Source organism: Eschrichtius robustus, chromosome 6, assembly GCF_028021215.1.
Source record: "Eschrichtius robustus isolate mEscRob2 chromosome 6, mEscRob2.pri, whole genome shotgun sequence".
NCBI classification, from domain to species: domain Eukaryota; kingdom Metazoa; phylum Chordata; class Mammalia; order Artiodactyla; family Eschrichtiidae; genus Eschrichtius; species Eschrichtius robustus.
In genome coordinates, this window is record NC_090829.1 from 41,339,688 (window position 1) to 41,356,499 (window position 16,812).

The following is a 16,812-nucleotide window of genomic DNA, read 5'->3' on the forward strand; positions in this document are numbered from 1 at the left end:
CTATGCAGTGTAGCAAATTCAGGGCTCCTCTTATATCCAGAGAGAGGAATCCCCTTAATAATATACCAAGAAGGCATATAGCATAATAGTTGATATGCAGGGTCTGGAGCCAAACTCCCTCAGCTTGAACCCATTCCCCCTTTCTGCCTGCCTCTTTTACTGCAGGGTGACCTTGGACAATTTTCATAAGCTCCCTTGGCCTCACCTGCCACAACTATAAAATGGGGAAGAAGGTGATATAAACAATACCAGCCTCAGAGGCCTGGTACATGTGGAAGTTCTTAGAATCATTCCTGACCCATCGCTTGAGCTCAGGAGATGTTAGTTCTTATTAATATTTTTAAACATCATCATTTCTAGGGCTCCCCAGTATATGCCACATGAGAGGCTATTGGCCGTGAAATCTCCTTACCAGCCCTGGGATAGAGCAGGGGAATGAGAGCAGGATCTTAAGAATAGTGCTGCTTTCAGATGAAGAATTGTGCCCAACAAAACGGCACTGAATCCAGTCAGAATGACCCATTGGCCACCGCATTCCTCAGACTCGTGTTCTGAGGCTCCTTGGGACCAGTGCACCTCCACCCCCTGGGCCATCATGCCTCCACTGTGCCTGGGCTACACCCCTACTGCCCAGCACCGCTTTCCCCAAGCTGTGCATCCAAGAGGCAAATGTCCCTTCACCTGGATTCCTTGCTCTTCCCTTCGGCTCCTGTAGCCAGGGCCCTGGCAGCCTGCACTGCCCAGATCAGCCTGCTAGCTCGGCCTGGCTCCAGGCAATGGCTAACATACCCTAAGGTGACACTTGGGAGCCCCATAACCCTGCCAAGACAGCAGGTATCTGTCTTTCTGATCATCTGAAATAACAAGCCACCAGACCGATAAAGACAAACTAAGTGAAATATATATATATACACACATATGTATGTGTGCATGTATATATGAAACATATATACACACATATGTATGTGTCTGTATATATGAAACATATGTATGCGTATATATGAAACATATATACACACATACATATGTGTATATATGAAACATATATACACATACATATGTGTATATATATGAAACATATATACACACATACATATGTGTATATATATGACACATATGTATGTGTGTATATATATATATATATATATGCCATATTCTGCATATGGGTCAAGATTACAAATATTCCAAAATCTGGCTTCAGTTCTTGCTTAGGGCTACATGAAACACCATAGAATATTTTCAGTGATTCTTAATCTCTTAGAAATATAGGCCAGTGCTATTTGGAGAGCTCAATATTAAACACGCTAAGAGTCTTTACATTGAATTCCCACTTCCATGCCATATTAACATAAAACTCAGATCTATACCATATGGGTTTAAGTGAAAAAAATAAAGGTGAAGACAACCAAATCAAAACAAAATAAAACAAAACAAAGCACTAAGAAGGCAGCATGTGTAGTGGATTCAAGTGTAGCCAGCGAGCACAGCCTGCCTGCGTTCATACACTCTTCCCCAAGTAGCCACGTGAGCTTGGCCAAGCTGATTGACCTTCCTGCACCTGCTCCTTCATCTGGAGAACAGGGATAATCATAGCACCTGCCCCACAGGGTTGTTTTAAGAAATAAAGCATGTAATGTGTGTAGCACACTTAGGACAGTGCCCGACACATTGTTGATGCTTATAAATGTTCGATGTTCATTATTTATTCTAATTCTTATCCTATTATTTACTGGCCAGATAAATCAGCATTTCCTAATTGCTGGTCCAGGGAACTCAAAGAGGCCACAAAAACCTACCGCTAAATGGACTTAGTTTTTAAGACCAAAAACTCACGTGACTCATAATCAATAAGATAAATAACATATAAGTCAATGTGTTCGATGCAATTTGTATTTTCAGTGGTAAAATAAATAAAGGAAAAATTATTATTCAAATGTTTTACTCTTTTTATTGAAAATGTTAAGAAGAATATAGTCTATGCTTTCAAAGATTTAACAGTCTGTGGAGGAGAATTTTTATATTTTACCAATCCACACTAAACCAGTGTGGGGACACGCTGCTAGAATAAGCACTTAGAAAGAGCCTGCTACGCTCTTTCATTAGGATGTAAATTATAGATGCGGTAGATTAGTGACTGTCCCAGGACACACTCAGCATCAATAACAGCACTAAAATAAGTAGAAAATAGTTATTTTAACGAGAATGTTTCATTGTGCCTAAAATGTGCAAGCAGTATGGCTTATGCTGAGTACTTGCCTTCCTTTTAAGAGTCTGGAATTCTGGTATGTACTAGGCAGAGTGTACTTGCCTTCCTTTTAAGAGTCTGGAATTCTGGTATGTACTAGGCAGAGTGTGCCTTCAGGACCAGCTCCCAGTAAGAACCCTGGTCACTGAGTCTATTTTTTTTTTTTTGGCTGCGTTGGGTCTTCGTTGCTGCACATGGGCTTTCTCTAGTTACGGCGAGAGGGGGCTACTCTTCATTGCGGTGCATGGGCTTCTCATTGCAGTGGCTTATCTTGTTGCAGAGAATGGGCTCTAGGTGCATGGGCTTCAGTAGTTGCAGCACACGGGCTCAGTAGTTGTGGCACACGGGCTTAGTTGCTCTGTGGCATGTGGGATCTTCCCGGACCAGGGAGCGAACCCGGGTCCCCTGAAGTGGCAGGTGGATTCTAAACCACTGCACCACCAGGGAAGTCCCAGGTCACTGAGTCTTAATGAGCTTCCCTGGTAGACAGCATTTCACACATGTTGTCCCAATCTGTGGTTGGAAGAATTCAGTGCATTCTGCATGACTCCAATGGCAATAAACTCTTGGAAACCCGCACCTGGTTTCCTCTGGTCTTTGCTCCATGTACATTTCCTCTTTGCTGATTTTGCTTTGTATCCTTTCGCTATAGTAAATCATAGCTGTGAACACACACAAACACACAAAGAAAATAGTTATTTGAAACAGGGTGCTAGATATATTTATAACACATATAACAAAGGCATAATATTCACAATATCTTTTTTTAATTAATTTTTTTGGAGTATAGTTGCTTTACTATTCACAATATCTTAAAACATCTTACTTATCAACTAGAAACAGACTAACAATTCAAATCATAAATGACAAAAGAGAATGAATAAGCAACTTAGAAAAAAAATACAGGGCTTCCCTGGTGGCGCAGTGGTTGAGAATCTGCCTGCCAATGCAGGGGACACGGGTTCGAGCCCTGGTCTGGGAGGATCCCATATGCCACGGAGCAACTGGGCCCGTGAGCCTCAACTACTGAGCCTGCGCGTCTGGAGCCTGTGCTCCGCAACAAGAGAGGCCGCGATGAGGAGTGGCCCCTGCTTGCCACAACTGGAGAAAACCCTCGCACAGAAACGAAGACCCAACACAGCCAAAAATAAATAATAAATAAATAATAAATAAATTAAAAGAAATACAAATGACCATATGATATGAAAATATTCTTAACCTCGTTAAAAATGAACAATATGTAAACTGGATATATTTGCTCCTAACACACTGGCAAAGAGAAAAATAAATAATTGGTAATACCTAGGATAAGTAGCAGTTTGGTGGCAGTGTGAACTTGTACAGCCTATGGCAGGAATGCTACAAGACTTTTCTTCCTCTTAGGTTCAAAGCCAGCTGGAAGAAGTTCCATCAAAGTCACATAGGCTCTAACTGAGTCTAATGCTCTTCCCTAAACCAATCTCTGTGGCCACAGAATGCAGTACCATGATTGGCTTAGCCTGAGCCAGAATTGGAACCCCTTCCAAAAGAGACAAAAATTTGGGGGTCTTCAGCATGAAGACATGTAAAGCCACTGAAATGAATAAGATCACCCAGGAAGAAAATTTAGAGAGGAACCCCAGCACCTAACCTTGAGAAACTACAGTATGACCACAGATACTGTGAGTACCTTTCCAGTTATTCTGTGCCCTTAAGTTCATATTTATGTACTTCTATTTTTATTTTGTCTGTTAATGCACAAGGGATTAGCTCATGTGTATTGTTCTACAGCATGTTTGTTTGTTTCACTTACTATTATATCCTGGAGAAATTTCCATGTCTGGCGTCCCCAAGTTAAGAGCATCCCTGACCCATTTTTCTGAAGAATTAACTCTTGACTGGGGCCAAGAAGGAAGTGGAAGTGGTCTGCTCCCCAAACACATCTGGTTTATGCCCCCACCCATCTCCCCCCACCTTCCTGGACAATGGTACCACCATTTCCTGAGACTCGTTTTATGTTTTATTTTTTGTTACCCTTTTCAAAATTTATTTTCATGATTTGGTCTCTTTAGGGATACTTTTGTGCTGTCATTTCAATGAGATTTGTGAAGGATAAGTGTGTAAATCGTATGGTCAGCCTGCTCTAGCGAAGCAAAGTCTTCATAATGTAATTTTAAGGGATAAAAGCAAGTTGCAGAAATATTTACATATACATGTATAACACATATATATTTACATATAATGCCATTTTCAAAATTAATAAATGTATGCTCTGTATGTTTAGAAATTGAGCAAGAACTTTCCAGAGTATACATTTCTATATTTTTAAAAGTTTTTTGAATGGGCAGAGATCGATACTTTCTAAAAACAGCAAACTGGGTCTTCCCTGGTGGTGCAGTCGTTAAGAATCCGCCTGCCAATGCAGGGGACACAGGTTTGATCCCTGGTCCGGGAAGATCCCACATGCCATGGAGCAACTAAGCCAGTGCATCACAGCTACTGAAGCCCGCACGCCTAGAGCCCGTGCTCTGCAACAAGAGAAGCCACCACAATGAGAAGCCCGCGCACCACAATGAAGAGTCGCCTTCGCTCACCACAACTAGAGAAAGCCCGCACACAGAAATGAAGACCCAACACAGCCAAAAAATAAATAAATAAATACAAATTTAAAAAAAACAACAGTAAACTGATTTTTAATTTTTTAATGTTCACTGAAGAAATTATTGAAAATTCAACAAACAGAACTAATTAAAAAAAAAAAACCAGAAACCTTCCACTGTCCTTTCACTTTGGTTATAATTATCTGGCAGATAACTATTTGGGCTTACATCCCCTTCATCTTTTCTCCCTGCAGGCATGCACACACTTGTTCTCCCCAGTGCAATCATTGTTAACATGATGTTTTCTCTCAACAATATGTCATAGGCATCTTTCCAAATCAATAAAAGAAGTATCAACTGATCTCAAAGAATAGATTTAATATCCTCTGTCCACAGAGCAATAAAATCAATCAGTGTGAGATCAATGTGAGAAGATAGGAAAAAATACATTTGGAATTTTAAAGACATCATTCTAATAATGTATGGGTACAAGAAGAAATTGCAAGAAAATTTCAAAATATTGGTAACTAAAAGATAATCGAAGCTCTAAAAAATCAAGATGCAATGAATGTTGTATTTATATGGAAATGTGTAGTCTTAACTGCTTTTATTAAGAAATACAAGAAATATTTAGTAAATAATATTTAAAAAATCTGGGTACGATATTGTGATTTATAGGAAGAAATATATATTTGGTCTTTCGGATTTCTGGCACAGAGCTCCCAAAACCCTCAGAGTTTCCTAAGTGTTGAGAGCTATAAAGGTGTCTTTTGTTATGTTAATGAGGTGGCTTTTGGAAAGCCCCTAGGTCATCTGAGGATGGGGATTGGTCACCAGAGGAAACAACCAAGGGATTAAAGGGTTGGAACTTTCAGTCCCACCCCCGATCTCCAAGAAGGGGAGGGGGCTGAAGGTTGAATAAATCGTCAATGGCCAATGACTTAATCACTCATAACTACTTAATGAAACCTCTGTAAAGACTCGAAGCACAGGGTTCAGAGGGCTTCAAGGTTAGCGAGCACATGGAGACTGGGGGAAGGCGGTGTGCCTGGAGAGGGTAAGGAAGCTCTGAGCCCCTTCCCATACCTTGCCCTATGCATCTTCTCGATCTGGCTTTTCCTGAGTTATATCCTTTAATAATAAATTGGTGAGCTAGTAAGTGAAATGTTTCTCTGACTTCTGTGACCTTCTCTAGCAAATTAATCAAACCCAAAGAGGGGGTTTTTGGAACCTCCCACCAGAAGCACAGGTGGCATCTGAAATGAAGGGGGAGACACTCTTGTGAGACTGAGCCCTTAACCTGTGGAATCTGATGCCATTTCCAGGTAGACAGTGTCAGAATTGTATTGAATTGCTAGACACACAGTTGGTGTCAGAGAATTGCCTGGTGCCATGGGAAACCCTCCTCCCAGTTTCCCACACATTTGAATTGGGTGGAGAATTGTTCCTGGGTTTTAGTTACATTGGTGTCTATTACATATATATTAACTGGGGGGTGGGGAGTTGTTTGGTTTTTGGTTTTCTGGGTGTTCAGGATATCTCATATATTAAAACTTTTGAAGAAAAATAAAGGAGTTAACTCAGGAAGCATTTGACTCAAAGTAAACTCAAAGAAAGCAGGAAAAAAGAAATAAATACAAAAGCAGAAATTAATGATGATCAATAAAAATAAAAGCCAGTTCTTTGAAGAGACAATAAATAAATTCCTGACTGCAGTGACCAAGAAAAATGAGAGAAGCCATGAATTCGGCATGGCATTAGAAAGGAAGGGGAAGACATAAATACAGATGCGGTGGAAATTGTTAAAACTATGAGAGAACAACATTATAAATTTGAAAAATATAATCATATAAATAAATTTAAAGCAAAACAGAAGAGTTGAATAAGTCAACAATATTTAAGAACTTAAGTAAGTTCCAGGGGAGAAAAATTCCCCTCGTCCTCTCACAAATGGCACAATGTGGTTTCATAGGCAGGTTTTAACACCATTCAACAGATTATTGCTATCCAATGCAACAATCTCAGCAAACTAATTTTAAAGAGAAAGAAAGCTACCAACTTACTTTCTAAGACAAAACTGTCTTCGCCTGGGTTTCTCTGAAAACAGAGCCTGAGATACAGGCTTGCATGTAGGTAGTTTATTTGGAATGGGATCTCAGGAAGCAAAAGTGAGAGATAGAAGGTTGAAGCAAGGAAGGAAAAAGGTTAATGTAAGGGTGCATCTTTGAGTCGGCTTCAGGGGAGGGATGGATTGAGGATTGATGGCTCAAGGATAAGCAGGGTTATTTTGTTTTTTGGGTTTTTTTTTAGAGACTGAGTATTTTTATTTTATTTTATATATTTTCCTTTTTTTTTTTTTTTTGGCTGCGTCAGGTCTTAGTTGTGGCACACAGGCTCTTCGTTGAGGCCTGCAGGATCTTTCGTTACAGCACGTGGTATCTTCGTTGCAGTGTGCAGGTTTTCTCTCTCTAGTTGTGGCTCACGGGCTCCAGGGCACGTGGGCTCTGTAGTTTTCGGCATGCGGGCTCTCTCTTTGAGGCGCGCCAGCTCAATAGTTGTGGTGCACTGGCTTAGTTGCCTCGTGGCATGTAGGATCTTAGTCCCCTGACCAGGGATCGAACTCATGTCCCCTGCATTGGAAGGTGGATTCTTTACCACTGGACCACCAGGGAAGTCCTAAGGATAAGCAGTTTTTTACAAGGGGTGATGAAAAATGTCCTAAAATTGATTGTAATGATAGTTACATAACTGTAAATATACTAAAAGCCATTGAATTTTACAATTGAAATGGGTAAATTGTATGCGAATTATGTCTCAATAAAGCTGTTACAAAAACAAAAGGGGACTGACCTTCAACATGGCAGAGGAGTAAGACGTGTAGATCACCTTCCTCCCCACAAATGCATCAAAAATACATCTACATGTGGAACAACTCCTACAGAACACCTACTGAACACTGGCAGAAGACCTCAGACTTCCCAAAAGGCAAGAAACTCCCCACGTACGTGAGTAGGGCAAAAGAATAAAGAAAAAACAGAGACAAAAGAATAGGGATGGGACCTGCACCTCTGGGAGGGAGTTGTGAAGGAGGAAAAGTTTCCACACACTAGGAAGCCCCTTCACTGGTGGAGACGGGGGTTGGGTGTGGGGGAAGCTTCGGAGCCATGGAGGAGAACGCAGCAACAGGGGTGCAGAGGGCAAAGCAGAGAGATTCCCACACAGAGGATCAGTGTCGACCAGCACTTACCAGCCTGAGAAGCTTGTCTGCTCACCCGCCGGGGCAGGTGGGGGCTAGGAGCTGAGGCTCGGGCTTCGGAGGTCAGATGCCAGGGAGAGGACTGGGGTTGGCTGCGTGAACACAGCCTGAAGGGGGCTAGTGCACCACAGCTAGCCGGGAGGGAGTCTGGGGAAAACACTGGACCTGCCTAAGGGGCAAGAGACCATTGTTTCAGGGTGCGTGAGGAGAAGGGATTCAGAGCACTGCCTAAACAAGCTCCAGAGACAGGCACGAGCTGCGGCTATCAGCGCGAACACCAGAGACGGGCATGAAATGCTAAGGCTGCTGCTGCCGCCACCAACAAGCCTGTGTGCAAGCACAGGTCACTCTCCACACCTCCCCTCCTGGGAGCCTGTGCAGCCCGCCACTGCCAGGGTCCCGTGATGCAGGGACAACTTCCCCGGGAGAACACACGGTGTGCATCAGGCTGTTGCAAAGTCACACCTGCCTCGGCCACCACAGGCTCACCCTGAATTCCAATTATAACTACCATACCCCTCCCTCCCCCATGCCTGAGTGAATCAGAGCCCCATAATCAGCTGCTCCTTTAACTCCCTCCTGTCTGGGTGAAGAACTGTTGCCCTCAGGCGACCTACATGTAGAGACGGAGCCAAATTCAAAGCTGAACACCAGGAGCTGTGTGAACAAAGAAGAGGAAGGGAAATCTCTCTGTGCAGCCTCAGGAGCAGCAGATTAAATCTCCACAATCAACTTGATGTATGCTGCATCTGTGGAATACCTGAATAGACAACAAATCATCCCAAAACTGAGGCAGTGGACTTTGGGCGCAACTGTAGACTTGGGGTTTGCTTTCTACATCTAATTTGTTTCCGGTTTTACGTTTATCTTAGTTTAGTACTTAGAGCTTATTATCACTAGTAGATTTCTTTATTGATTTGGTTGCTCTCTTCCTTTTTTTTTAAATATATATATATTTTTTCCTTTTTCTCTTTTTGTGAGTGTGTATGTGTATGCTTCTTTGTGTGATTTTGTCTGTATAGGTTTGCTTTTACCATTTGTCCTAGGGAATCTGTCTGTCTGGTTTTTTTTAATATAGTTTTTAGCACTTGTTATCATTGGTGAATTTGTTTATTGGTTTGGTTTCTCTCTTCTTTTTTAAAAAATTACTTTTTAATTTTATTTAAATAATTTTTTTTATTTTTTATTTTAATAACTTTTTTTTCCTTTCTTTTTTTCCGCTTTTCTCCCTTTTCTCCTGAGCCGTGTGGCTGACAGTGTCTTGGTGCTCCAGCTGGGTGTCAGGCCTGAGCCTCTGAGGTGGGAGAGCCAAGTTCAGGACATTGGCCCACCAGAGACCTCCCAGCCCCTCATAATACCAATCAGAGAGAGCTGTCCCAGAGATCTCTGTCTCAACATTAAGATCCAGTTCCACTCAATGACCAGAAAGCTCCAGTGCTGGTCACCCCATGCCAAACAACTAGCAGGACAGGAACACAACCCCACCCATTAGCAGAGAGGCTGCCTAAAATCATAATAACTTCACAGACACACAAAAACACACCACCAGACACGGTCCTGCCCACCAGAAAGACAAGATCCAGCCTCATCCACCAGAACACAGGCACCAGTCCCCCCCACCAGGAAGCTTACACAACCCACTGAACTAACCTTACCCACTGGGGGAAGACACCAAAAACAACGGGAATTACAAATGAGCAGCTTGTGAAAAGGAGACGCCAAACACAGTGAGTTAAGCAAAATGGGAAGACAGAGAAATACACGGCAGATGAAGGAGCAAGGTAAAAACCCACCAGACCAAACAAATGAAGAGGAAATAGGCAGTCTACCTGAAAAAGAATTCAGAATAATGATAGTAAAGATGATCCAAAATCTTGGAAATAGAATGGAGAAAATATAAGAAACATTTAACAAGGACCTAAAAGAACTAAAGAGCAAACAAATAATGATGAACAACAAAATAAATGAAATTTAAAATTCTCTAGAAGGAAGCAATAGCAGAATAATGGAGGCAGAAGAACAGATAAGTGCCCTAGAAGATAAAATAGTGGAAATAACTACCACAGAGCAAAATAAAGAAAAAGAATGAAAAGAATTGAGGACAGTCTCAGAGACGTCTGGAACAACATTAAATGCACCAATGTTCGAATTATAGGGGTTCCAGAAGAAGAAGAGAAAAAGAAAGAGACTGAGAAAATATTTGAAGAGATTATAGTTGAAAACTTCCCTAATATGGGAAAGGAAATAGTCAATCAAGTCCAGGAAGCACAGAGAGTCCCATACAGGATAAATCCAAGGAGAAACACTCCAAGACACATATTAATCAAACTATCAAAAATTAAATACAGGGCTTCCCTGGTGGCGCAGTGGTTGAGAATCTGCCTGCCAATGCAGGGGACACGGGTTCGAGCCCTGGTCTGGGAAGATCCCACATGCCGCAGAGCAACTGGGCCCGTGAGCCACGACTACTGAGCCTGCGCGTCTGGAGCCTGTGCTCCGCAACAAGAGAGGCCGCGACAGTGAGAGGCCCACGCACTGCGATGAAGAGTAGCCCCCGCTGGCCGCAACTAGAGAAAGCCCTCGCACAGAAACAAAGACCCAACACAGCCATAAATAAATAAATAAATAATTCCCATTTTAAAAAAAATTTAAATACAAAGAAAAAATATTGAAAGCAGCAAGGGAAAAGCAACAAATAACATACAGGGGAATCCCCATAAGGTTAACAGCTGATCTTTCAGCAGAAACTCTGCAAGCCAGAGGGTGTGGCAGGACATATTTAAAGTGATTAAGGGGAAAAACCTACAACAAAGATTACTCTAGCCAGCAGGAATCTCATTCAGATTCAACAGAGAAATTAAAACCTTTACAGAGAAGCAAAAGCTAAGAGAATTCAGCACCACCAAACCAGCTTTACAACAAATGCTAAAGGAACTTCTCTAGGCAGGAAACACAAGAGAAGGAAAAGACCTACAATAACAAACTGAAAACAATTAAGAAAATGGTGATAGGAACATACATATCGATAATTACTTTAAATGTAAATGGATTAAATGCTCCAACCAAAAGACATAGACTAGCTGAATGAATACAAAAACAAGACCTGTATATATGCTGTCTAAAAGAGGCCCACTTCAGGCCTAGGGACACATACAGACTGAAAGTCAGGGGATGGAAAAAGATATTCCATGTAAATAGAAATCAAAAGAAAGATGGAGTAGCAATTCTCATATATATCACACAAAATAGACTTTAAAATAAAGTCTGTTACAAGAGACAAAGAAGGACACTACATAATGATCAAGGGATCAATCCAAGAATAAGATATAAGAACTGTAAATATTTACGCACCCAACAGAGGATCACCTCAGTACGTAAGGCAAATGCTAACAGCCATAAAGGGGAAATAGTAGGGGACTTTAACATCCCACTTTCACCAATGGACAGATCATCCAAAATGAAAACAAATAAGGAAACACAAGCTTTAAATGACAAATTAAACAAAATGGACTTAATTGATATTTATAGGACATTCCATCCAAAAGCAACAGAATACACTTTCTTCTCAAGTGCTCATGGAACATTCTCCAGGATAGCTCATATCATGGGTCACAAATCAAACCTTGGTAAATTTAAGAAAACTGAAATCATATCAAGAATCCTTTCCAAACACAATGCTATAAGACTAGACATCAATTACAGGGAAAAAAAGTAAAAAATACAAACATATGGAGGCTACACAATACACTACTTAATAACGAAGTGATCACTGAAGAAATCAAAGAGGAAATCAAAAAATACCTAGAAACAAATGACAATGAAAACACAATGACCCAAACCTATGGAAAGCAGCAAAAGCAGTTCTAAGAGGGAAGTTTATAGCAATATAATTCTACCTCCAGAAACAAGAAAAATCTCAAATAAACAACCTAACATTACATCTAAAGCAATTAGAGAAAGAAGAACCAAAAAAACCCAAAGTTAGCAGAAGGAAAGAAATCATAAAGATCAGATCAGAAATAAATGAAAAATAAATGAAGGAAACGATAGCAAAGATCAATAAAACTAAAAGCTGGTTCTTTGAGAAGATAAACAAAATTGATATACCATTAGCCAAACTCATCAAGAAACAAAGGGAAAAGGCTCCAATCAATAGAATTAGAAATGAAAAAGGAGAAGTGACAACTGACACTGCAGAAACACAAAGGATCATGAGAGATTACTACAAGCAACTCTAGGCCAATAAAATGGACAACCTGGAAGAAATGGACAAATTCTCAGAAAAGCACAACCTTCTGAGACTGAACCAGGAAGAAACAGAAAATATAAATAGACCGATCACAAGCACTGAAATTGAAACTGTGATTTAAAATCTTCCAACAAACAAAAGCCCAGGACCAGGTGGCTTCACAGGTGAATTCTATCAAACACTTAGAGATGAGCTAACACCTATCCTTCTCAAACTCTTCCAAAATATAGCAGAGGGAGGAACACTCCCAAATTCACTCTACAAGGCCACCATCACCCTGATATCAAAACCAGAAAAAGATGTCACAAAAAAAAGAAAACTACAGGCCAATACAACTGATGAACATAGATGCAAAAATCCTCAACAAAATACTAGCAAACAGAATCCAACAGCACATGAAAAGGATCATACACCATGATCAAGTGAGGTTTATCCCAGGAATGCAAGGATTCTTCAATATATGCAAATCAATCAATGTGTTAAACCATAGTACAAAATTGAAGGAGAAAAACCAAATAATCATCTCAATAGATGCAGAAAAAGCTTTTGACAGATTTCAGCATGGATGTATGATAAAAACCCTCCAGAAAGTAGGCATAGACGGAACTTACCTCAACATAATAAAGGCCATATATGACAAACACACAGCCAATATCATTCCCAATGGTGAAAAACAAAAACCATTTCCACTACAATCAGGAACAAGACAAGGTTGCCCAATCTCTCCACTATTATTCAACATAGTTTTGGAAGTTTTAGCCACAGCAATCAGAGACAAAAAAGAAATAAAAGGAATCCAAATCAGAAAAGAAAAACTAAAACTGTCACTGTTTGTAGATGACATGATACTATACATAGAGAATCCTAAAGATGCTACCAGAAAACTACTAGAGCTAATCAATGAATTTGGTAAAGTAGCAGGATACAAAATTAATGCACAGAAATCTCTTGCATTCTTATATACTAATGATGAAAAATCTGAAAGAGAAATGAAGGAAACACTTCCATTTACCGTTGCAACAAAAAGAATAAAATACCTAGGAATACACCTACATAAGGAGACATAAAACCTGTATGCAGAAAACTATAAGACACTAATGAAAGGAATTAAAAATGACACAAACAGTTGGAGAGATATACCATGTTCTTGGATTGGAAGAATCAACATTGTGAAAATGACTCTACTACCCAAAGCAATCTACAGATTCAATGCAATCCTTGTCAAACTACCAGTGGCATTTTTAACAGAATTAGAACAAAACATTTCACAATGTGTATGGAAACACAAAAGACTCCGAATAGCCACAGCAATCTTGAGAAAGAAAAACGGAGCTGGAGGAATCAGGCTCCCTGACTTCAGACTATACTACAAAGCTACAGTAATCAAGATAGTATGGTACTGGCACAAAAACAGAAATATAGATCAATGGAACAGGATAGAAAGCCTAGAGATAAACCCAAGCACTTATGGTCACCTTATCTTTGATAAAGGAGGTAAGAATATACAGTGGAGAAAAGACAGCCTCTTCAATAATTGGTGCTTGGAAAACTGGACAGCTACATGTAAAAGAATGAAATTAGAACACTCCCTAACACCATACACAAAAATAAACTCAAAATGGATTAAAGACCTAAATGTAAGCCCAGACACTGTAAAACTCTTAGAGGAAAACATAGGTAGAACACTCTATGACATAAATCACAGCAAGATCCTTTTTGACCCACCTCCTAGAGAAATGGAAATAAAAACAAAAATAAACAAATGGGACCTAATGAAACTTAAAAGCTTTTGCACAGCAAAGGAAACCATAAACAAGATGAAAAGACAACCCTCAGAATGGGAGAAAATATTTGCAAATGAAGCAACTGACGAAGGATTAATCTCCAAAATATACAAGCAACTCATGCAGCTCAATATCAAAAAAACAAACAACCCAATCAGAAAATGGGCAGAAGACCTAAATAGACATTTCTCCAAAGAAGATATACAGATTGCCGACAAACACATGAAAGGATGCTCAACATCACTAATCATTAGAGAAATGCAAATCGAACTACAATGAGGTATCACCTCACACCGGTCAGAATGGCCATCATCAAAAAGTCTACACCCAATAAATGCTGGAGAGAGGTGGAGAAAAGGGAACCCTCTTACACTGTTGGTGAGAATGTAAATGGATACAGCCACTGTGGAGAACAGTATGGAGGTTCCTTAAAACTCTAAAAATAGAACTACCGTATGACCCAGCAATCCCACTATGGGGCATATACCCTGAGAAAACCATAATTCAAAAAGAACCATGTACCACAGTGTTCATTGAAGCACTATTTACAATAGCCAGGACATGGAAGCAACCTAAGTGTCCAATGACAGATGAATGGATAAAGAAGATGTGGCACATATATACAATGGAAAATTACTCAGCCATAAAAAGAAACAAAAGTGAGTTATTTGCAGTGAGGTGGATGGACCTAGAGTCTGTTGTACAGAGTGAAGTAAATCAGAAAGAGAAAAACAAATACCATATGCTAACATATATATATGGAATCTAAAAGAAAAAAAGAAAAGAAATGGTTCTGAAGAACCTAGGGGCTGGACAGGAAAAAAGACGCAGACATAGAGAATGGACTTGAGGACACGGGGAGGGGTAAGCTGGGACGAAGTGAAAGAGTAGCACTGACATATATACACTATCAAATGTAAAATAGCTAGCTAGTGGGAAGCAGCTGCACAGCACAGGGAGGTCAGCTCAGTGCTTTATGTCCACCTAGAGGGGTGGGATAGGGAGGGTGGGAGGGAGACGCAAAAGGGAGGGGATATGGGATATATGTATATGTATAGCTGATTCACTTTGTTATACAGCAGAAGCTAACACACCATTGTAAAGCAATTATACTCTAATAAAGATGTTAAAAATAAACACATTTTTTAAAAAACACAAAAGGAAAATAATTATTTGAAAATTATTCTCATTATTTAAAAATAAGAAAATAAGGGGCTTCCCTGCTGGCACAGTGGTTGAGAGTGTGCCTGCCAATGCAGGGGACACAGGTTCGAGCCCTGGTCTGGGAAGATCCCACATGCCGTGAGCAACTGAGCCCGTGAGCCACAACTACCGAGCCTGCGCATCTGGAGCCTGTGCTCTGCAACAAGAGAGGCCACGACAGTGAGAGGCCCGTGCACTGCAATGAAGCGTGGCCCCCGCTCACCGCAACTAGAGAAAGTCCTCGTACAGAAACGAAGACCCAACACAGCCAAAAATAAATAAATAAACAAATAAAAAAAATTTTTTAAATTAAAAAAAAATAAGAAGAAAATAAGACCAAAGTAATAAAGAGAAGAAAGAGAAAAAGAAGGAGAATGCAAAGAAGGTTGTGCCCAGGGAGAGGGAGAGGGAGTGAAGAGGAAGAATAAAACTTCTTTGAATCAGTAGGTAAATACAAAATTGTTAATTTCTTGCGATATAATTGTCTATATAGAAAAGTTGACTCTTAAGACAAACCCTTTAAATGTTGCTGAATCCAAGGTTAACACACCAAAATCAATAGCAGTCTGTAGCAGGCTTATTAATGGCCCCCAGTTATATCAGGTCCTAATCCCTGGAATCTAATAAATGTTGCCTTATTTGAAAAAAGGATCTTTGCAGATGCGATTAAGTTAAGCATCTTGTGAAGAGGAGATGATCCTGAATTATCCAGGTGGATATATTTTTGTGTGTGTTTATTTTTTATTTATATTTTCTCATTAGTCATCCATTTTGTACACATCAGTGTATATATGTCAATCCCAATCGCCCAATTCATCACACCACAACCCCCACTGCCCGCCACTTCCCCCCTTGGTGTCCATACGTTTTTTCTCTACTTTTGTGTCTCAATTTCTGCTCTCCAAACCGGTTCATCTGTATCATTTTCTACGTTCCACATATATGTGTTAACATACGATATTTGTTTTGCTCTTTCTGACATACTTCACTCTGTATGACAGTCTCAAGGTCCATCCACATCTCTACAAATGACCCAATTTCATTCCTTTTTATGGCTGAGTAATATTCCATTATATATATGTACCACATCTTCTTTATCCATTCATCTGTCGATGGGCATATAGGTTGCTTCCATGAGCTGGCTATTGTAAATAGTGCTGCAATGAACATTGGGGTGCATGTGTCTTTTTGAATTTTGGTTTTCTCTGGGTATATGCCCAGTAGTGGGATTGCTGGGTCATATGGTAATTCTCTTTTTAGTTCTTTAAGGAACCTCCATACTGTTCTCCATAGTGGCTGTATCAATTTACATTCCCACCAACAGTGCAGGAGGGTCCCCTTTTCTCCACACCCTCTCCAGCATTTCTTGTGTGTAGATTTTCTGATGATGCCCATTCTAACTGGTGTGAGGTGATACCTCATCGTAGCTTTGATTTGCATTTCTCTAATAATTAGTGATGTTGAGCAGCTTTTCATGTGCTTCTTGGCCATCTGTA